The sequence below is a fragment of the Rattus norvegicus genome, chromosome 1, assembly GCF_021556685.1.
Source record: "Rattus norvegicus strain SHRSP/BbbUtx chromosome 1, alternate assembly SHRSP_T2T, whole genome shotgun sequence".
Lineage (NCBI taxonomy): Eukaryota > Metazoa > Chordata > Mammalia > Rodentia > Muridae > Rattus > Rattus norvegicus.
The window spans coordinates 163,544,831-163,567,947 of NC_141534.1; the positions used below are offsets into that span (position 1 = coordinate 163,544,831).

General features: G+C 44.5%; 1 protein-coding gene across 15 annotated transcripts in view; it reads left to right on the top strand.

The window, feature by feature from the left end:
* The window catches only part of Tenm4 (teneurin transmembrane protein 4), a 700,311-nt gene that overhangs the window by 409,268 nt on the left and 267,926 nt on the right, over nt 1-23,117 (top strand).

A 23,117-nucleotide genomic window follows, 5' to 3' on the forward strand; every position in this document is an offset into this window, starting at 1 on the left:
AGATGTTGGTGCTGAGGAGCCAGAGCTGTTGAACATGAAAACAAGAAGGCCGGGCTGTGATTTAATTACTCTCTGCATGGTGTCTCTGAAGGGGGTGCTTAACATTTGCTCTCAGAAGATGAGGCGAATGAAAAAAAGGCCCCAAAATGAAAGCAGGGTAAACGTGTGTCAGGTGCAGGAGTGTATTTGATTGTTAGTATTAGACAAAACATAGAAAGTACAATTGCTACCAAAAGAGAGCGAGTGGTACCATCAGTTATGGCTAAAACATCTGCCTCCGGACAGAGGCACGGCCAGACTTGTTAGTGGGCTCTTCCCCGTGTCCTTTGATTCTTGTGGTCTTTAAATGCTAAGTGCTGACCAAAAGCTAACCTTTGCTTAATGTTAATAGAATCTAGCGAGTCTTGACACTGGCGATTAATATTCTAATGAGGAGAGCTGTTATCAAATGCCACCGAATGGGTGTGCTCTTTGTCTTGCACGGAGCTAGTTTATTAATAAACAACACAAACATTTTTATTTTCCGCACAATTTCATGTTACGGTTTCACGGCCTATGGGTTTAAGGTTAGGGGGGCTATAGCTGAAGAATTGATGGCTGCTCCTCGACCTTAATTCTTCTGTAGACCTAACACACAGATAAAATTCGAAGGAGCACCATGAAAGTCAGAGAACAACTGAATTCAAGGCTGTCCAGCGGGAATTACCACCCACATCTCGGGTCCTCAAATGAGGCTTTGTGAGTTCTCTGAGTAAGCCCCGGGGGCTAGGGAGATGGCTCTGTGGGTAAAGGCACTTGCTGTAGTACCGGAGGACATGGCAGTGTGTGTCTGCAGTGCCATCACAGAGGGAAGTCCCAGTAGCTCGCTGGCCACCAGCCAAGCTAAACCAGCCAGCTTCCAGTTCAGTGAGAAGGAGGATAAACTAGAGCAGAGAGATAGAGCAGAATCTGATATCTTCCTCTATCTGATAGCCCCTGAATGCATGCATATGGGCACGTCACACATGGGGGAGGGGCGGAGCTGGAGAGAAGGCTTCACAGATAAGAGTGTTTGCTGCTCTTTCAGAAGATGAGAGTTTGATTCTCAGTACCTATATTGGGTGCTGTGAAACTTCCTCTAACTCTTAACTTCAGAGGATATGACACCACCTTTTGGCTTTTGACCTATAACACGTGCACATGCACACACGCACACACACACACTCTCAAAGAAACAAAGACAACCTTCATTTAAAAGTTGCTCACCATTTAATTACTGTGATCTTTCCTTTCTGTATTATTTTTGCACATGTTATATAGTAAATTACCCTGCACTCTAACTGCTTGGACCATCTATTAGTTCAAGGCTTCTGGGGGCCAGGGACTCATTAGCTCGCTAGCCTGACTTAGGTCTCAGCCAGGCTCGCAGTCAGTCAAATTCAAAGATTTGACTGGAGCTGGAGAATCCACTTCTAAGTTGACACACTCACTGCTGGACAGATGAGGCCAGCTGTGGCTTCCGGTCCTTAACACATGCGCCTCTTCACAGCTCTCTGAGCATCTTTACAGCACGGTGGCTGATTTCCCCATGACAGGTGAGGAAGGACAAGATCTTCCTAGGCTTGAAAATGATGTTTTGTATTTCCAGGGTTGGGTTCACAAGTCGGCTTCACTGTGAATTATACAAGGGAATGGATGTAAGGGTAGAGGCCAGAGAATAGCCTTCCCATGCAGCCCTTGGAGTGGAAGGAGATAATAGTGAAGGCCTTAATGAATCACAGACCTGGCCCCAGGCCTGGTCCTAAGTGGGCGAGTTGCCGGAGGCAGAGAACATGGCTTGTCTTATACCAGTTTCTTAATTTTCCTCATAGAAATGAAGTACCCATCCCTTGGAGTTGCAAAGGTTAGATGATAAGCCCATCTCACTGTCCCCCAAACCCTGTTCCCTCAAGGCTTTTCTCCCAGGGATGGAGCACTTTGTCAAAGGTCTTCTTGGCATCTCTTAAGATGGTAATGTGATTTCTGTCCCTGAATTTGTGTATGTGACACGGCATCTTCTTCCATTTCTATAGTAACAGTGATTTGGCCGTAGTGTGTGACATTCTTAATGTGTCCTTGAGCGCAGTTTCTGAGTTTATCATTGCAAAGTTTTGCGCCTGTGAAACTGGTCCATAACGTTTTGCTGTCCTTGTACCCTACCTGGTTTTGGCACCAGGGTGATACTGGTTTTTTGAATGTGTTTAGTAGCATCCTCCAATCCTGTTTTATGGAATGATTTGAGGGACATTGGTGTTAATTATCGTTCAAAAATGTTGATAGAATTTGGTAGTCTGTCTATTGCTGGGCAAACTAAAAAGACTCTTTTTAACTTAATTATTTTACTTTTTTAAATGGGTTCTTGATCTATGTAGCCCAGACTGGCTTTGAAATCACTATTTAGCAAAGGTTGGTTTTAAATCCTCGATCCTCCTGTCTTTACCACCTAAGTTCTGGAATTACAGGCATGAGCCACCACCCCTGTTTTATGTGGTGCTAGGGATCAAACCCAGAGCTTTGTACATACTACACAAGCACTCTACTGACTGAGATCCAGCCTCAGGCTGGATGTTTGGAAAACTCCTTAAAACTTTTTTTTATAGAGCTATTTGAATTGTTTACATCTTGTTGACTTAATTTTGGTATGAGATTTGTATCTCAGATTTTATTCTTTTTTTTTTCATTTTCCAGCGTTTTTTTTTTTTTTTTTTTTTTTTAGATATAGTTTTCTAAAGAATTCTCTAAGAACTGTCTGGATTCCATTTGCATATGTTGTAATATGCCCTGCTTCATTCCTAGTTTTATTGATTTGAGTCTTCTCTCTTTCTTCTGGTTAAACCAAGGGCAGACCAAGACCTACACTCAGTAACCTGACCTGTCAGTAACATGCTCTGGTTCTGCTGAGAGTTTCTTGTCAAAGAACTGGCTCATAGTTTCATTGATTCTTCGTATTATCCCTTAGTCCCCATTTTACTAATTGATGCCCCAATCTTCTCTCTTACTGAATAATGAATAATTACTATTAAGTAAGCAAACGGTACTGTTAGGTATACATCGCAGTATAAGCCAGAGTTATTCTGTTAACTGAGAAGCTTGCTAAGTTACTAATGGGCAGGAAAGATGGATGGATGATGTTTTTCTTCCTGGGGAAAACCTAGCAGGTTAGCATTAGATTTCATCACATTTCTTAGAATCCTATGCTACAGGAGTCATTTATTTCTAGACTTCTTCATTTATGTCTTCAAGCCATGGTCAAACATAGGTAATAGTAGTCACAGAAAAACAAAACTTTGACTAAAGAGAGTAACTGTGCCAGTCACAGCCATAGTGGCAGTGTTAGTGGCTACAACAGCCCCAGCACTATGCTGGTACATTTCCTTCTTTCTTTAAAAATAACTTCCTGGCAGCCAGAGTCTACTGAGATGAGAATCAGCTGCCTCTGAAGGAACAGCAACAATATAGGAGTTAAGATTCAAGCATTGAGTTTGGGATATGTGGGTACACAGACTACAGTAAGGGTTTTGAGTTTTCCTTAATCTTGTGGGTTGAGTCCATCAGTGAGACTCTGATCCTAAGAACCAAATATAATTCCTACCTCTTCATCTTGGAAGAATGAAAGTGTGTGTGTGTGTGTGTGTGTGTGTGTGTGTGTGTGTGTGTATGTATTATCTTTCTAATTTTGAGGTTACCTAGCCTCTCAGAGAAGAAGGAACTAAATTGTACTGAGTACTTACTGAGTACCAAATATTATTCTACTATGATTCATAGATCAGATTATATCCTAAGCTTTGTATTTGCATAACAAGACAGAGGTTGAAATCTCCATTTTGAACTTAGAGAGAAGTAACTTCTTACAGATCACAAAGATCAGACATGGGGTTTGACTTCAAATCTTCCTTATTTCAAAGCCTGGTCCCATCATTTCCAGAAGGGAAAGCTGAGGCCCAGAGAGGTATGGCAAAAGACATGTCAGTAAGTCCTAGGGGCTTTGTCCTGACTTTGCTTCTCTCTCCTTCCTGCTGTTGGAATCCATGACGGTGGATGATGGATGGGCACATGACTATCCCTTTATTCTAGAACCTCCTGAAACTCTGATGGCTCAGAAAGGCCAATCCTGGGAGATACCTTGTATTTGCCCAAGGTACAAGGAATGTTGCTAAGAGGCCAAAGCCAAGAGTCAGGGCTCTAACTCCTGACCTAGGCTTCCAGGCTGTTTATCCACTTGGCTCCTGCCAGAGCCTCAAAGCACAAGAGATTGCCCCTTAATAAGACATGGCCACAAAGATCTCTGGAGAGAGAGGGGGCAGCTGCAGAGGCTGAGCAGAAGGCACTTTGTCTCCTGATTCCTCTCCCAGGGTTATTAAACTCCTGAGTGGAATGCCTCCCCTCCACCAGGTGTGGCACTGGTTGTGCAACACTTCTGCCTGATTTTCCCACCTGCATCCTTAGTGCCAGCACAGAGTGGGCCCCAGTTCTATGCTTCAGATAGCATAGATGACACAATGGAAATACAGAGGAAGGCACAGTTCAGTTTGGCAGAGGTCACCCTCACCTGTGCAATGTCTCATGCAGGTGCATCAGAAAATAACATAAACATAGCACAGAGTAAGTGTACTTGTTGTTTTGCAGCAGATATCCAACAAGAAGCAATTTAAAAGAAGAAGGCTATGTGTGGGCTCAAAGTTTCATAGGTTTTAGTCCACAGTTCTGTGAGTCTGCCGTGGTGAGACCATCATCGCTGAGAGAGAATGATAGCACAGAACTGCTCCCATCTGGCAAACAGACAGGAAGCAAAATATATATATATATATATATATATATATATATATATATATATATGTTAGACAGGAAGGGCCTAGAAACAAGCAAGATATACACGTTAAAGGTATCCCCCCAGTGACCTGCTGCTTCCAACCAGGCCCACATTCTAATAGTACATTCAATATAAACTCATCAGATCAAACCATTGATACACTTAATAACTTCTTAACAACACTATCAGATAGGAGAAAGCCTTCAACACAGGAGTCTACATGGGAATAGTTCCTATCCAAAGCATGGCAGTGACCATCCCATGGGTCTGTGAGTTCCATAGAATAGTGCCACTGTCATAGGCCGAGGGACTGTGCAGCTTCAAGAAATACTTGTTGAATGAATAAATGAGTGAGTGGATGAACACTCGGTAAGTCTTTAACAAATATTAACGGGATGTGTGGGCTTGACAGCCTGATATTCACACCTGCTTAAGCGGGTGAGTTCTCCTACCTCATTCAAAGAGCATGGTATTTGAAATATATTTTCTGAACAGACACTAGAAAGGGTATCACATGCCAGAAGAAAATTCCACACAAAGGCCAAAGAGGTCAAGACATCAAGCTTCAGTATATAGTCAGCAACTGTGAGAGTAGCCTTGAAGACCTTCTACAGAGGTCGGCAAGGACAGACCTCAGCCAGATTTAACATAAACTAATTGCAGAGGCTTTATCAAAGAATGACAACTTTTAAAACCAGAAGCAGTAGCAGCAGCGGGCATTAGCCACAGTGGGTACTCTAGCACCTGGAATGACTCAGCTGGACCTTAGGAAATCATTTATGACACAGGGAGTCATCTGTTGCTCTTTGGATAAGCCCTTCTTTGGGAAGGGCACAAGCTCAGGCCTGACTGGATGGCTGTGTGGAAAATTAGCAGAAAGATGTTCCCCAGTGAATATGAACAGTCTTCAAAGTGCAGGCTCTAGGGGGGCTGTAAGAAGGACCCTGCTTGAGCAGCTGTGGCATTGTGACACTGGGATCAGCTGTGGGGACCCTTTAAGAGGAAGTCAAGGTTTGCAGCTACCCACCAGACTTTCGCCATTGAGAAGCATACAGGAGATAGGAGCCCAGGGCATGTGACTTGTGACTGTGGCTTTATCCCTAATAAGACAACTCTCTGCCACTGGTTCTTAGGAGAATCAAAGGTCTTCATGGACCTGGGATGAAATGAGACAAGGCAACCAATAGTGCCTGCCTTATTGGGCTAGAAGTACCAAGAAAGCCAAGGTTTTATTCACAACAGGTTCCTCATGCCTGGCAGGAAATACTAACCAGAAACTGGTAGGGTTGCTACCGACTGAGGGAAGCAGCCTTTCTGCAGAGGAAAGCTAAAACAGTGCTAGCGCCCACCCTTGCCTCCCAGCCAGCCTGCAAGCAGGCATCTCAGTTAACAGTGGCAGTAGCTTAGGATCACTGTGCAGCTGACCTAACCAGGATTCTCAGGTGTGGTTCCCATGTCAACCCTCTGATATACTTGCTCAGAGACTCTGGAAGTAATGGAAGTGTTGAATGGAATCAGAAAGACCAGAGCCACACTTTGCTGGGGACTGAACAGAGCAAGAGTGCTGCTCTTAGCATAGGTTTAGACTTGAGGGAAAATGTGAAAAGCTGGAGTAGTGGGAGGAGACTTTTCGCTGTGATATTTTTTTCTTATTACTATGATATACCCAACAAAAGCAACTTAAAGAAAAGGGGTGAGTATTGTTGTTTGACTCCTGGTTTCAGAGAGCATAGTGGTTAAGACTGTGAGGTGATTGGACACATTGTTTCCACAGTCACACCTCAGAAAGTCGAATGCTGGCTTTCTGTTAGCCTTCTCCTTTTTCTATTTGTATCCAATCTTGAACCCCAGCACCTGGGATGCTGAGTCCACATTCAGGGTGGGTTTCCTCATGGAAACCTCTCTGAAAACATAGAGGCTTGCTGAAAGTGTGTGTGTCTCCTAGGTGATTGCAAACCCAGCTAAAATGATAGAGGAGATTACTCTTCACAACTTTCCAAAGAAAGGTGGTGTATCTTAAGATGACATGTTCAGAAGCCAAACTCAAATGACCTGTAGCCATTATGATTAACCTGTCCTTCATTATATCACTCAGCAAGACGTTCTAAGGCAAAGCAATTCTGGGCGTGGTTTATCTGAGCTCAGGGCAGCTTCTTGGCTTCTGCTACTACAATCTCAAGCATTATCTGCAGATGGCTCAATACCCAAGTGACCCCAAGCTTGTCCTCATGTCACCCTAACCCTTGGTCACACTCCCAAGAGGAGAATGGAACACTGTAATTTGCCAACCAAAATCCAGCAATGGAGGCACACAACAAAGGCCTGGTCCACTGGTCAGAATCAGGATGCTGTTAGCGAGGGCAATGGGTATTGGTAGACAACCGAGAGAGGCTGCCACAAGCAAAACCTAACGTAATTAGCTCTACTCCCCTGCCTGCAGGGTCATTATGGGATGCGATGAGATAATGGTGTGAAAGGGTTTTCTGCACCAGCACGAGTTCTGCACATGAGATGAGTTGTTATTATCCTTATGAAATAATTACATTTCTATTATAGAACAATAGCTGGTGCCTGAGTGCAGTCTCCTCTGCTCTTCCTGCCTTTGTCCCTTGCTTATCATGCTGTGCCTCCTACACACACATACACATATACTTACACCCCACACACATGCATGTACATACCCCTACACATGAATGCACACACATATACGTGTACACACACATATGCACACACACCCCACACACATATACCCCACACATATGCACACACAATGTACCACACATACATGCACACACATACCATGTGCACACATGTGTGTGTGCACATGTATGCACCACACAGGCATGCACACACATATCCACACACACAAGTCATAGACCAAGAACTTCATTGCAGTGGCTGACAGTGTTCTCTGCAATGCTGCATGTGAAGATGTCACTCTGGGAAACAACATGCACTGGTGAATCAGGTCATCATGGATTCCAGTCTAGCTTTGTGCAGTTCCCATGATGCATCGCTCTATGTAAATGACATAATTCTCTAGATGTGTTTCTTTGCAAATAGGAGTAATAAATTCACAGGTTACATGAGAATCAGAGATTAGATACATCAGGTATTATGTCTGGGGCAGAACAGGTAACAAGTGGCCACAGATGTTCAAATGGAGATTTTGGGTCTGCACTCCTATCCTGTATAAGACCGTGAGACAGGAGCTAACACTGTCCCCATTCCACAGCAGAAGTGCTGAAGCTCTGAGAACTTAGAAATTCTCACCCAGGATAGCACAGCTTATAAATGGTAAAACAGATTCAAACCCAAGCAGGTAACTTCAGGCTTCTTGCTCTGGCTGCTCCAGACCACGGTTTCTTGCTTGTGCCCATCTAGCTATGAGCTAGACTGTTTGTAAGCATCAGAGAGGAGTGATTAGCTTCACAGACAGTGAGTCTTCAGCCATTTGGAGTCACCTCTTGTCCTTTCTCTGCCCAGATGACCACAGGACCTTAGACAGACTGATTGAGCACTGTAAAAGGAAGACTCCTCCTCTCTGAAATGGAAATAAGTATCTGCGTCATCAGATTGTTGTGGGGTTAAATGGATATGTGTCTTCTACACCATGTGATAGACTGCTAAGGAGAAAGGATGAGATCGATAGTAACCACTGTGAACATTGTTGTGATTAACGAGTCATTTTTTCCTCCCCTACATAAAATTCCTCCTGAGAGCAAAGGATTCGGTTATTCAGGCAGAACGCTTGAAGGCAGCTTCCTTCAGAAAATCATAGACTTTCAGAACGTAGTCACTTAACCTTCCTGAACTTCCCTCTTCTCATCTGCTAAATGGGGGTAATAAAGGGGAACTCGGAGAGACAGACTCGGGACTCGCAGAATGGCGCGAATCAATCTTGCTAGCTTTATTACTGGAGCATTAGGGGAGCTATAAAGGTAGCCTTGTCATGTGTTCATTTTCAGCTTCAGGGAAGTTTGGTGGCTCAATTCTCACGGTGCAGCTTTCTTGGTTGCTGCTGCTGGCTCTAGAGCCCAAGAAGGAATGGCAGGCAAGATTGTACAGTAAGCTTTCCTAGATCCCAAGTCTCTCCACTCATCTCTGTGCCCCTCCCTAGGTCTTCTCTAGAAACACTCATTTCATCCCATTGTTCCTTAATAGTATCGTGCTCTTTCCTACCTTGGACCTCAGCGTATGCAGCTCCACTGGCCTGGGACACTGGCCAACCTACCCTATAAGCACTTAGCACACATATGCACACTCAGCATACATCCGTGCCTAACTGTCTCCTAAGCCTGACCCCTCAGCTCACTACTAGGCTTCTGCAAAAAGTGTCAGCTCCATTAGGAAATGGACACAGAGTCCTCTGTGAGTTAAGGGCCTGCTCTGGACTGTCCGCTCATGGCATTATGGGGAATTGAACTATTATGCATTTGCTTGGCCTTTGAGCACTTGGCAAAGACAGATAAGGGCCCAGTCTAACTCTACAGTTCCACTGGAATATTGGTTATAAACCAATGTGGAACTGTGAGCAATGGTCTGGTCATGACCCATGTACAGAAGAACCCTTCAGAAGGAGATCTGAGCATCTCCTGTAGCTGGTAATTGCATTCTCTGGCTTGCCCAAGGACCTAAGACAATTCAGACAGAACTGTTCTAAATACACACACCTGCCTCTCCAACCACATCCTAAATGCATTTCCTACTCTGATGGCCCCTCTCTCTTCCATCATTTTCCCAGCCACATAAAACTCAAAGCCAATAAAGACCTTGGAATTGGTCAAGGAATGCTGTCCCTCAGGATCTATCTGCTCACGAGGCAATGAGACGCTTGAGCACCGGGTGGTATACTGTAGGCTTTGCCCCCCAGAAAGCAAGACTCCTTTGCTAGCCATGCTGTGGTTTTGCTTTCCAGGAAGTGAGATGTGATCAGAATGTCTGAACTGGTCTGTCCAGTGCCCTCAGCTTCCAAAGTGTAAACTCTATCTACAGATCAGCCTTTTAGTTAAAAGAACCAGAATTATTCAAAGCTTCCTCCCATTCCCACTGAATCCACTTTACTCTGTTAGGCTGGTCAGAAAGCCTTGAAGATCAAGCCAATTGTCCATTTTTGGTATCTAACCTCTACCACAATGCCATTGGTCTCTTAGCGACACTGGGAAGACAGTCTTCTCTCCTTTTGTCTTTTTCCAAACACCATGGCTTCCTCACATCCAGCCCTCATTTTTCTTCAGCAGTAAGATGAGGAAAATGCTTATTTCATAGAGGTGTGTGTGGAAGTCCTTTACATGTGCATGGACACCAGCTGAGCAAACCTCATGTTACAAGGCATAGCATTATGCCAGATACCCTTTGGGCATTGTGGGAAGATCTGGATTTTATTTATGAGTTATTGCTATAGATCTTGAGCAAGTCACTTGGCCGTTTTGTCTGTCGAAGAAGGCTCTATGCTAGAAGCTCCTCAAGGTGGTATTGTGGGTTGGATTGAGTCTTCCATCACCCCACAGGCTTCATAAAACTAGATAGGATGAAATTCTAGCCTCCAGTGGCTGAGCATATGATGATCTAGAATTCAGGTCACCGTAATAATAGTTGAGAATGAAGTCATCCTGAATAGGGTGGGACCCTAATTCAAGAGAACCAGTGACCTTATAGAGAAAATGCCATGTGAAGACAGAGACACACAGGGAGAGCATCCTCTGACAGACAGCAAAGTGCGATGCTGTAGCCATGTTGGCCTAAGTCAAAGAATGCCAAACAGAGAAAGTCAGAAGGGAGTCCCTTGCAGGCTTTAAAGGCTGGATGGGTGGTTAATGTTAACAGTCAACTTGGCAGGATTGAGAATCACCTAGGAGACAAATCACCTAGGAGAATCACCTAGGGTGTGTCTGTGAAGAAATTTGTAGATTGAATTCATTGTTGTTGGAAGATACACCCTAAATGTGAACATCCTGGGTCCGTGAGCTGAGGTCCAGGGCAGAGTGGAAGAAAGTGAGCTAATGACCAGCACGCACCTCCCTGCTTCCCAGCTGCGCAGGTGCAGTGTGGCCAGCTGCCTCCAGTCCCAGCTGCCCTGGGGGAACCATTGTGGGGAGCTCTGGCTCCAAACTATGAGTCAAAATAAACCCTGCCATTCTTTAGTTGATTTTGTCCACCACAGCAGGGAGGAAGGATCCTAGCCCTGCCAACTTCTCGATTTTCAGATTAGAATAGGATTGGTTCGATAGGGACTGATGGCAAAGCGCACCTGAAGAGCTCAGCAGAGTGCCCAGTGTACCAGAGGCGTGTGGTAAATGTCCTCACCACACAAAAGCTCCTTTCCCTATATGATGCAGTAAAAAGCAAGTCTTGTTTTTCTATCTCTTTCTGCCTTAAAACCTGACCAAGGATTCCCTTTTGAGAACCTCCCTCCTGGGATACCCTGGATGAGACAAAGTCACTGGGAGACCTGTCCACTCTGCTCTCTTGATTTTTCAAGATGGTCTGGAATGACAGAGGAGATGTTTATAGGAGTGTTTCTCTTGATTTTTCAAGATGGTCTGGAATGACAGAGGAGACGTTTATAGGACTTTTGGCTCTTAGTGCACTTATTCTCTCCCTTAAAGTTGCAAGAGTCGCTATGGAAGTCTAACAGGAGAGAGGCTGTGCCCTGGTGAGTGAGCCCAGGACAAGCCTTTTCAAATCAGCCCATTTAGCAGGGAAAGGCCTTCCAGGACCCACCACTCACTGAGTGCTAATCTTCATCAAGCATGACTCTCTGTTACTGTGTTTTAACTTTTTATTGAAATATCATAGTTATTTAGAAAACACTGCAACTGGTAAGTATGTGGCCATGCCTTTATTTTTATATGCCTCTTATTTCATAGCTGGTTTTCACCCAATTCGTTGGTGACACTCATCCCTGACTCCCAATCTAAGCTCTCAATGAAACACAGAGTGTGCTTCTGGAAAGAACTCCAGCTCTGACTTTCAGGGTCTGGATTTGAGGCCTGGCTTTTTTGTCTCTCCAGCTCAGTGGTTTGAGAAGGTGGCTTGATTTTGCATGTCATTGAGCTCTTCTGTTACCTAAGAAAGATGGGTGAACAGGACTGGAGAGATGGCTCAGTCTGTAAGGTTCTTGACTTATGAGCACGAGGACCTAAGCTTGAATCCCAGAGCACACATTTAAAAAGTAAAATGTCACACACAGTGGGGCAAGCTTATAATCCCAGCATAGAAGAGGTGGAACTAGACAGATCTCTGAAGCTTGCTGGTCAGCCTGGCCGAAAGTGTGGTCCACAGCCCAGCCTGGCACCCACCAGCTGAGTAACCTTGGGTATCCTGCTTGAGCATCTCATTCTACATCTGTCAGGGGCTCTGCCGGTTGAAGGTGACGATTCACATAAAAAAGGGTTCCACAGAGCTGGACACATAGTAGGTGCTCAATTACTGTCAGTAAACACTCTACCCTCCAGCAACTGGCTCTTTCCCCCAAGGGGTTCTGTATCTCTTGCCTCTTCCCTCTAGGTCTGAGATCCCCCAACATCTGAGGATCGGGCCTGGCAATCAGGTTATGCTTTTTCTCCGTGACGAGGCCCAAAATGTTGCAGCTGTGTAAATTGAGTGGGAGAAGGCAAATATCTGGAGATACAGCCCCAGGAAGTAATAAATGATTTTTGAGCAGCTGTTTGGAAGTGCTTTCTTAATCACATCTCAGTGCAGAAGTTAAGCTGCCCAAACCTCCCTGATAGAGCAGAGCTCTCTCCTCTCTGTAGCTAGATTGTTTGAGGCTCACCATCAATTTCAGTGGCTCTTTGGTCACATTTGCCAACATAGTTTGACAGAAAGAGATAACACAGATGGCCTTCCATCTCCATCTCCCACATTCCATGGAAAGAGGCCTTCTTCCCTAGCCCAATTCTAGCCTCCAGGGGCCTAGATAAGTATCTTATATCTCTCTAGGAAAGGCTACAAAAGCCTATGAGAAGCCTGGGACTATAGCTGGGACTTGGAACTTAGAGCAGCTAGCTGCCATCACCCTGCCCACCAGTACCTTCCTCACCACTCTTCCCTTCCTCTGCATCCCTGCCTCTCCCTTGTAATGTGATGCATTTCTATCTCCTGCACCCCGGAGGTCTGGGGCCCCCCAGAGTGAAGGCTGGTTTTAGCTGTGTCTGCAGTCTCAGTCAAGCCCCCCACCCCCCACCCCCCCCCCCCGCCAAAACTGCCTTGGAGTTTGACTGGGGTTGGCCAGGAAATGGAAATGAGAGAGAAGAAGGGAGAGGGAGAGTGGGAGAGGAGGGAGGAAAGGAGGGAGGGATATAGAGAGGGAGGAAGATAACACATGATGGATACATTTGTGTTCATTTCCTCTTCATGAGACCCATGTTGAGTAGAACCAAATCTTGACATCCTGAGATGAAGCAACCCCCTGGAAGTCTGAGTTTCAGGTCTAGATCTTACTCACCTCTCCTAGGCTAGAGTCTCATTTGACCCTTTACAGCTTGAACGGTGTGTCCTTGCACACACCATATCACCTGTCCTCATGTCCCCTACCCATAGAGGGAGAAGGATGGGGTTAGATCAGAGGCGACAACAAATGTGATGCTCATGTCTAAGCTGTAAACACTATCACATCTCACTGCTGTTTTGATTAGGAGCTTAGTGAGTTGGGATCTACTCTAACAGGAATCTAATGGGATCTATCCTAGCATGTCACAGACCCCAGCTAAGTGTGGACTCACTATGTTGGCTGTAGGCACATGCTATGAATAAGATCCATCCCAGTCCTGAGGGGACATGACTCATAGACACATGTGCCTGGTGGCCTTCATTTGCAGAATGTATCCATCTATAACCCGGCCCTTGGAAAGGTTTCCAGACTCATCTGTAGTCTTCTCCTTATTAATTCCATTCATCTGGCCCAGTTAGCTTCCTCTACTGTGCCTCAAATGACCATGGTCCTGCTGTAAGGATTTTGTCATTGCTGGGTTCACTGCCTGAAGCAGAGGCAGTCCCTGGGTATTGAATTGTGGCTCATATTTCAGTTGCTTTTCCTAGCACCTCCTCAGGGAGACCACTCCTTACCACACTGCTACAACAACACAGCCACCATACTGCACCTGTACTCATTTAACGTCTCCTCATATTACTTAGCATGCACGCGTGCGCGCGCGCACACACACACACACACACACACACACACACACACACACACACGATTGCCCTCTATATAGGTGTTTGCTTTATAGATCATTGATTGTCTCTTCTACTGGAATGCAATTTTTCCAAAGCCAAGAATCTGCCCTTCTTTACCTGTCTGTAATTCTCAGAACAGTGCCTGGTAGGCACAAGATAACTTCTTTGAGGAAAATCTCAGGGTTGCAACTGAGTTTTATTAAAATAAAAATAAACTTTAAAAAAAGCAAATAACTCAACTTAAAACTAAGGAAATGAACAAAGGAGAAACCAAAGAGAAACTTCTCCAAAGAAGATAGATACCCAAAGTGGTCAGTAAGCACATGAGGGCTAATCAGTTTTACTGTAGGGGTGATGCAAATAAAACACACCAGAATAGCTATATTCAGAAAGGTAGGTAATAACAAGTGTTGGCAATGATGTAGGGAAGTCAGCTGTTAGTGGGAATGTAACATAATACAGCCACTTTGGAAAGCTACCTGACACTCACTTCCTTAAAAGGTTAAACATGGAATTACCATCTGTTCTAATTTTCCTTCTGTTGCTGTGGTAAATTACTTTGACAAAAACAACTTTGGGGCAAAGGGTTTATTTTAACCTACTGGTTACAATCTATCAAAAGAAGTCATGCCTGTTTGCTATTCCAAGGAATTGCCTCTAACCAGGGAACTCAAGGGTCAGCAAAGTATAGCAGAAACTGTAGAGAAATGGTGCTTGTTCAAGTTCTTGCTCTGCTAGCTTGCTCATATAGCCTAGGACTTCCTGCCTAAGGAATGGCACCACCCACAGTGGTCTGGTCTCTTCTATATTAACAATCTATACCACCCCCAACATGCCCATAGGTTGATCTGATCTGAGCAACTCCTCAGTTGAGAGTCTCTTCTCAAGTGACTCTAGGCTGTGCCAAGTTGACAAAGCTGCCTAGGATAGCTTCCAATCCAGTGATTCCACACCTAAGTCTATACCCAACAGAAGTGAAAACACACTCCCCATGCAAAACCCTGTGTAAAAGAATTTAGCAGCCAGCAATAATAGCCAAGGAGGAAAACAAGCGAGGCTTGATACGTGGATGATCAAAATCTCACATATCCATCTACCGTAGTGCTAACTGGCAACATAGGGAGATACAGGTATAATTTAAAGACATGTTCAGTGAAAGAGGTGAGTCATAAAAGAACCCAGAATATATGATTTCATTTCCTTGAAAATTCCAGAATAAGCAAAACTATGAGGATGGAGAACAAATCTGTGGTTGTCCCAAGCAACAGGGTCTGGAGGAACCATGAGGAGTGCCTATAATGCTGCTTTGTGGGTAATGCAAACATTCGCAGATGACACGTGTAGTAATGGTCCCACTGCTCTGTGAATAAGTTCAATCCCACTGAGTGGTGTTCATGAAATGGGTGGCTTGCATGGCATGTGAATTATTTCTCCAATAAAATAAAGAGAGTCTAGAATAATAAATGTCTTCCTCCAACATCGCTCTGCCACACGGCATACTAACTGGCAGAGTCTGTCCCCATGTGAAGATCAGGCAAGCCTTAAGGCTGTCTTCTTAGTGTGGAAGAGGAAGCTATTCCTTGCCAAGCCCGTGAAAGCAGAGCTCTGTTCTTCATGAATGAGGAAAAACAAAACCAACCTCCCTAAGAAACTTGTGAGGAGGAGAAGAAGATCAAATGCCCTGTGCCTGAGTAATTTACTGTGTCTTGTTTCCAAAGACCATTTTCCCAGCGTAAGTCACAGTGACAGATGACCAGGACCTGCTTCTGAAAACAAACGCTGTGGGAGTTGACTGAGTGGTTGCTGCTGGGCTGGAGCCTGAGACCCTAGGGTTTCCTGGGCTGCACTACTGGCTGAGCTTGGGACTCACAGGGAGTTAGTCTCACCTGACTTCTCCCAACAAGGTGATTGGTCAAGAACTGTCTCCTGAGCTGGATTTCTGTGTGTGTGGTCTTCCCTTTAAAATAACTTTCCTTATTTGTTGTTGTTGTTGTTGTTTTTCAAAACAACGAATCTCACCATTGAATTCGTTCCTTGAAAAGAATAGGTAAGAAAGGAGTCATGCGCTGTGGCTCATGCCTTAAGTCCCAGCAAGGCTGAAGCAGGAGGATTGCCATGAATTTGAGTCTGAAACTGCTCTGTGTTGCATAACAAATGTCGGACAAGTGTGGGCAATGGAGTGAGACACAAACCAAATAAGAGGAGGGGAGGAGAGGAAGGGAATGAGTAAGGGGTTTGGAGGGAAGAGAGGGAGGGAGGAGAGAACTGAAGATATAAAATAAATAGACTCCAAAATTGTACTGTCTAAACATGACTGGTGTTAAAATTTTTTTGCCAAAGTGTGTGTGTTTGTGTACGCTCATGTTGTGCTCCTATGCGTGTGTGTGTGTGTGTGTATAAGTGTGTGTGTGTATGTGTGTGTATGAGTGTATGTATGTATGAGTGTGTGTGTGTGAGTGTGTGTGTGAGTGTGTGTATGTGTGTGTGCGTGTGTGTGTGTGTGTATATGAGTGTGTGTTTGTGTACGCTCATGTTGTGCTCGTATGCGTGTGTGTATGTGTGTGTATGAGTATATGTGTGTATGAGTGTGTGTGTGAGTGTGTGTGTGAGTGTGTGTGAGTGTGTGTGTGTGAGTGTGTGTATGAGTGTGTGTGTGACTGTGTACATGTGTGTGTGTGTGTACATGTGTAAGACTCAGAAGAGCCTTCATGCAGTTTCCACCCTGCTTTTCTGATTGCTGTGACAAGTACAGTTCACAGGATCCATCTGTCTATCCTAACATTGCATGCCTGTGTCTTACGTCATATATATAACTATGCACTTGCTTTAAAAATTAAAGATGTTATCCCCAGCTCTGAAAAAAAAAAAGAACCAAAAAAAAAAAAAATTAAAGATGTTAAACCTTCTTAGAATTTTCTCTAAATTTTTAATTTTTATTGTTATGTTCTGAGAACATCCGTGAAAATCTTTCAAAAGTCATTTTTGCATAAGTTTTTAGAAGTAAAATTGCTGTTAAAAATTAGCTATTGCCTAGCTATAGTACTAGTTTCAGTATATAAATCTGTATTTATACTTAACACCAACAGCCCTCTTAGCACCTACTAGACACAAGACATTTTCATGCTTAGTACTTCATTTCCCCTGCGGTCTTAAAACACCAGTTTAAAATTATGAAAAGAACTATGTTTGCTCACTACAGAATACATCTTATGTTTTTATTTGTTATTTATTGGGGGGGGTATGTCTGCCAGTGCTTGCAGGTGGAGGTCATATGGCAGCTCCCAGGAGTCTGTTCTTCCGTCCCATCGTATGAGCTCTGGTGCTTACACTCAGGACGTACACACTGAGCCATTCCCCCAGCATGCCACTGTGCAGTAGACTAAAGGTGTAAACACATATTCAGATTTAAAACTGTTCACGCAGTGATGACGTTATAAAGACTGTTTTTCAATTTTTAGCTAACCTTTCTTCCTAATGCATATACCCAAACTCATACCTTCCATAAAGGTCTTCTCTCCCGTGCTAGAAGAATCTGATCTCCTATTGTAACTGAAATCATTTCTATCCTGCATCTTTTGATTGCCTCTTCTAATCTTCTGGACAACACAGGAAGTACAGGCTGCTGTTGCTTCCTTCTTTTGCAATGTTGGGCCAGGGAAGAACCTTAGGGGATTTTAGTTCAAGTGAAAGGCAAGAAGAGGCTTGCCAGGTACATGAGATGCTTTTTTGACACTGCCCAGAGCTCTTGCCTCCTGCTCCATGGCCACGGATTGCTGCCTCTGATGTGGAACTCAGTGTACACACCATTGCCTTACAACACGGTGACCACCTAATATACCGTCCAAGTAAGATCCTTTATAAAAATAGAGTGCCATCATCAACTAGTACAGAACAGCATGTACAAATTGGGACTCCCCCACCCCTACTAGCCACTCCTCACAAGTGACAGATGGTCACTTTCCGTGCCCAGATTTTCAGCCCTTTGAAAAGGAACGAGATAGAATCAATGCAAAGAACCAGGGGAACAGATTCTGCAAATTGGTGCTGATTGAGACTCTGGGCTGGACCAGAGCACAGAGATGAACCACGGTGCATGGTTCCTAGTTGGCTCAAGCAGTAGACGTGAAGATGGTTGACCAGCGGAAGATGCAGCATGTGGTGCTGGTACGATAGAGCTGCTGACCCTCCACCAGCCCCCCAGTCTCTTAGGCCTTGTCAGTGCCTCTGCCTCTCCTCAGAACTGAGCAGGATTTTACTTGTTGTATGAGCTGCTAGACAATGGATGTCTGTTCTTGAGAAGAGAGGGAAGGTGCTCTGTCTAGGTGGAGTGATTAAAGCGGCGCTCAGGAAGAGATGCTGGGTCACTCTTCAGTGATGTTTGTGAGCCAGACTCGGCATACATGTTACAGGGCTTCTAGTTCAGAAGTTACTAGGAAGCTCTTCAGGTGACCTGGGGAGTTTCTGAGGATCATCTCTCCCTATAGGCCACAACTAAAATTGTCCAGATAGGGGCTCACCCTTGTTGACATTTTACACATGCCGCAGATTCCCCTGCCGTAGCCTAGATTCCTTTGGGCAGTCAAATGGATTGCTCAGGAGTGCTAAGTGGGGTGGACAACCATCTCGTTAATGGGTCTTCTTTGAGAGGAATAAACTTGTCTATCAGTTAATGCCACACAATTTTAGCTTTCTGGTATAGTCCAAAACTATTCTCAGAATCCAGAATGCTAAAAGGTGTTCCTGGGAGAACTGCAGTACTGTGGTTGGAGGCCAAGGTTCTTTCTCTTTGTACATTTGTCTTTATTTCATCATTTCTTATGGTGGATGAGAGAGGGTGGCCTCCCAGCTCACAGCAGTTTTCTTACCTGGACTTCCCAAGTGTTCTGACACCAGAAGAGCAGATACATTGGATCTCATTTTTTTTTAAAGGCTGTGTGATTTGGTTATCAGGATCCTCTGACCTGCAGTCTCTCGTGTTATCACAGCTCTGTCTCTCTGTCTCTCTGTCTCTCTCTTTTTCTTTCATTACATCAAATAATACAACTTTATAGGAGTCTCACTGGCAGGCTCGCAGATTTTTGCCAGTATCTCTTTCTGAAACTTCTTCAAGTCTCCGCTGGAAGAGACAGCAGAGAGAGCAATATTTGTTGTTGCACCTTTACAGAGAACAAGCCCACTGCTGTGCTCCCGGTGAGCCTCAGGCCATTAACTCGCAGCAAAGCGTTTCCCTCGCTCTTGCTCCAGTTTTTAAAGGAGAAAACAGAGACATACAATATCACCTGCTGGTAAAACCTAACTTTGATCCTGGGTCAGACCAGTGGGAAGGAAGGTCATGGTCCTTCTGCTTTCTCTGTGTCTCTGAGCCTGTATTTTTCTCTGAGCCTTCTTGGGAATCCAAATTAGGGTTCATCAATTTCCTTCTCAGGATTCAGTGATAAGAACTTTGCAGGTATGAGTTTTCTGATGGGTCCCCTTGGCCACGGGCAAATTATTTTATTGCTCTAAGTCTGCCTGGCTTAAGTTTTACCATGGGAATGAATCTGTGTCTACAGCCATGCATGGAAAGCATTTGTCCATTGCTGGTCTCCTGCCAGAGCGCTGTCACATCTGCCCCACCTTCCACTCCAACCTTGCAGGTGTCTGCTCTCCCTCGGTTTGCCTAATTTTACCTACTCCGTGCTGAAGTTGGATTCCCTGGGACTGTGTCCTAAGCGATGTACATAGCATATATGTATAGAGCCAATGAAAACAGAGCTGACATTTTCTAGGGGATAAATGGGAAAGGGGAAGGAATAAAAAAGAGAGTAGAGGAGAACCGGAGAGACATGCTCAAAATACAATATATACAAGAATTAACAAAAATTCGTATTATGAAAAAATTCAAGCCATCTGATATTTAATTGATACAGCTATCCTGTAGTTTATAGAGCTAGGCAAGTTCTTCCTGCATGCACACAGAGAGGAATACACACAAGTGCCAAGTGACACAACAGTAAATGTCTAGTTGATGTTAAAAGTGCAAATGTTTCTTCCTTGTCTGCCTAAGCTTCTCAAACCAAATAGCTATTTGTGCCCCTCCCCAAGAAACTGGCATGGCTTTTCCCAGCCCTCAGTGGCTACCCTTGGTTGTAAGAATGGGGCATAGGAAAGTTTATTCCAGTCATACCATCTCATCTAACCATAAACACAGTAGCAGCTTCTGTATTTCCAGGTTCCCCTCCGCATACCCGAACCCCAGGAATTGTGAACTAGGAAGGAAATCTGGGTGCATGAGTAGACCCATGTCAGGGTGGGGAGAACAAAGGCTCCATGGACAATGGACAGCATGTGCAAAACTCAGAGGCAACACTTCCCTAGCACATCAGGGGCACCATCCGGATGGAGTCAGTCAAGGAGCTGGGTGCATTCACTCATTTAGAGAACAGCATCCAGGAGAGCAGGAGCACCAGCATGCCTCTGCAGGCCTTTGCAGACTTGATGAGAGATTAGCAGTAACACAAGACTTGAGACTAGGATAGATTGGTTGCTGAGACCAGAAGAAGAAAGGGAGCTCTAAGCACGAGTGTCCCGTCCTCTGCCAAGCATGCTCACACTGTAGTTTGTCCATTGTGGTCTGCTATGGCTCCTTGGAGCTTTTCTCACGTACCAAGTGAAATGAACCCTAGCCTTTCATCCCTTACATCTGATTGACTCACTGTCTGGCTTGCCTTGCTTAAAGCCCATATATGTGCTCCCCTTCCCTACCTCCTTACCAGCTCTCCAGTGCCAGGTCTCTCATTGTATTCCTTATCTTCTAGCCTGACAGTGGATAGTTGGGAGACATCTGTAGGATAAAGCAGTGTTCACTATACATTTGCTCTAGTAAAAATGAATGAATGAATGCCAAGGTTGATAGCCCATGCCCTTTCATCCACAACAATTCGGATTGCTATGATACATGCAGCATAAGAAACATACTACATAGAAAATTGAAATTTGTGAATTGACAAAGGAAATATTTGCTATGATGTTCTTGACTGTTGGGAAATTATTCTACCTTGGAGATCACTGAGATGAATGGCTGCCAGTGCGTGAGCAGATGTAACAAACGCAGTTTTGACAGATGCTTCCCAAACATGCTGAACTTTGACCCTTAGTTGGGGAATTCAGTGAGTGATGAGTATTCCTGTACACCCTGTGACCCAAGAAATGACCAAGATAGAAAAGCTCGGAAGCCTTGAGGGATGCATAGGGTTGAACTTGAACCTGGGTCCCAAACTTTGAAATGAAACAATTTGCTTAATTATATAATGGTGTAGTCGGTAAGCTTTGACAGTTCCAATGAGGGAGGCTGTCATAGCACTCTGGAACAACATAATCTCCTCCTTAGCTTTTGGTCTGATATTGTAACATCTCATTTATAGCATGGTTCATCAGAGCTCTGATTAGAGACTGAAAAAAAAAGATGAGGAAATGAATATATATGTGGCTTAATAAATGCATCCTGGTAGAGAAAGTTTGAGGGAGGAGAAAATTCATGAACAGTGGTCTTGATGTAATGGTTTTGTTCAATTTCCCGAACATTTGGGACTCTGGGCTCCTACATGCTCTTGTATCCTGGGGAGTCACGCAGATCATCTATATCGCTCACAGCAACTACATAAAAACCAGAGTGCAGGGTGAGTGGACAGCTTTCAAATGGGCAAATGGAAGTCATTTCCCCCCAAATCATAGAGCTAATAAAATGGTAGGCAGGGATGTAAACCTCGAATCTGTTAAACTTGTGATACCCATTCTGAGTGTGAACCATGACCACAGGATGTATTGTAGATTTTAATGTTGCAGATGTTTGAGCTATAACCAAGGAAACAGTGGTGTCCAATGGGGGAGACCAGGCCTGTTCAGAGAAAGATGTGTTCAGCCCTTTTGTGCTGGCTGCTAAGTGTGTCTCATGGTGAATCAGGGATACTGGTTTGGACAGTTGAATGATGGCCCAAAGTTTTTGGGTGAAGAAACCAAGAACCAGAACAAAAAGCCACCCCAAAATGTACCTTGGTCATTGATCCCCGTTTCCTGCATTGTCCTTGATGAACCTCTGAAACAAACCAGCAGAATGACACACAAAGCAATTCTATGAAGCACTGGCAGGCAGTTAGGCTCAGGAGTTGACATTACCATCGCAGGAGCTGTAAACACTGCTGGAATTGGTGGCTGTGAAACATGGGGGCTTCTGTGGCGTGTCCTCCCTCCCCAAATCAGAAGTCCTGTGCCTCTCAGGATCCTGCTAAATGTTCAGATCTGAGATGGGCAGTGTTTCCTGAGGTTAAGGCCCTTTGCAGGGCTAATGACTACATATTCTGCAGTCAAGGTGTGAGACAGTAACAGCCCTTGCTGCTGGTGAAGCCTGTGTTGTACTGTATACTTATCTATGTTTGTGCTTATGTCCTCTCTTGTACTCGATGTACTGCATGTGTGGAAAGGCCCTCCACAGACAAGACCCAATGTGCCCAAGCTGTGCCTTCCTTCTGAAGAGTTGGGAATCTGCTCACAGAACTGCTGAAAGCTATAACCTTAGAACGATATAGTAGTTCTATATCACAGAAACTCAGAGTCAGGCTCTCTGCCTTTTGGAACTCATAAAATGCCAGTGTCCTAATATGACAGGGTGTTCAACTATCAGAACGTAAGGATCATAGTCTATCAGGTCTCTAGCATTAATATATGCAACAATTATCTCTTCTGTGCTTGGTGTGAGCCTGGCATTGCGTTACAATCTTTGGCTAAAGGAGTGAGACCACTAAAATGCTTGATTTCAAGAAGTTTGCAAAGAATGTCAGAATTTAAGAATCATAAAATGTTAGATCCTCAGAAAACTAAAACACTGGTATGCTAAAAGTTCTAAGCTACTAAAGATGGTGGAGAGCCTTAGATCATTTTTTCCAGCTCTCACTACCTTTTTATGAGGCCCAGGACTTACTGCAGGCAACTTGGATTCAAATCTCACTAATAAGAACATCATTTCAGTTCAGTGACATCACAGAATAGCTGGGTCGCAAGGGCTCGGCCCTCACCCAACCCTGGCTGCTCATTTTACCAGAAAGGCCACCTTAGCTCAAAGAGGGCAGCCACT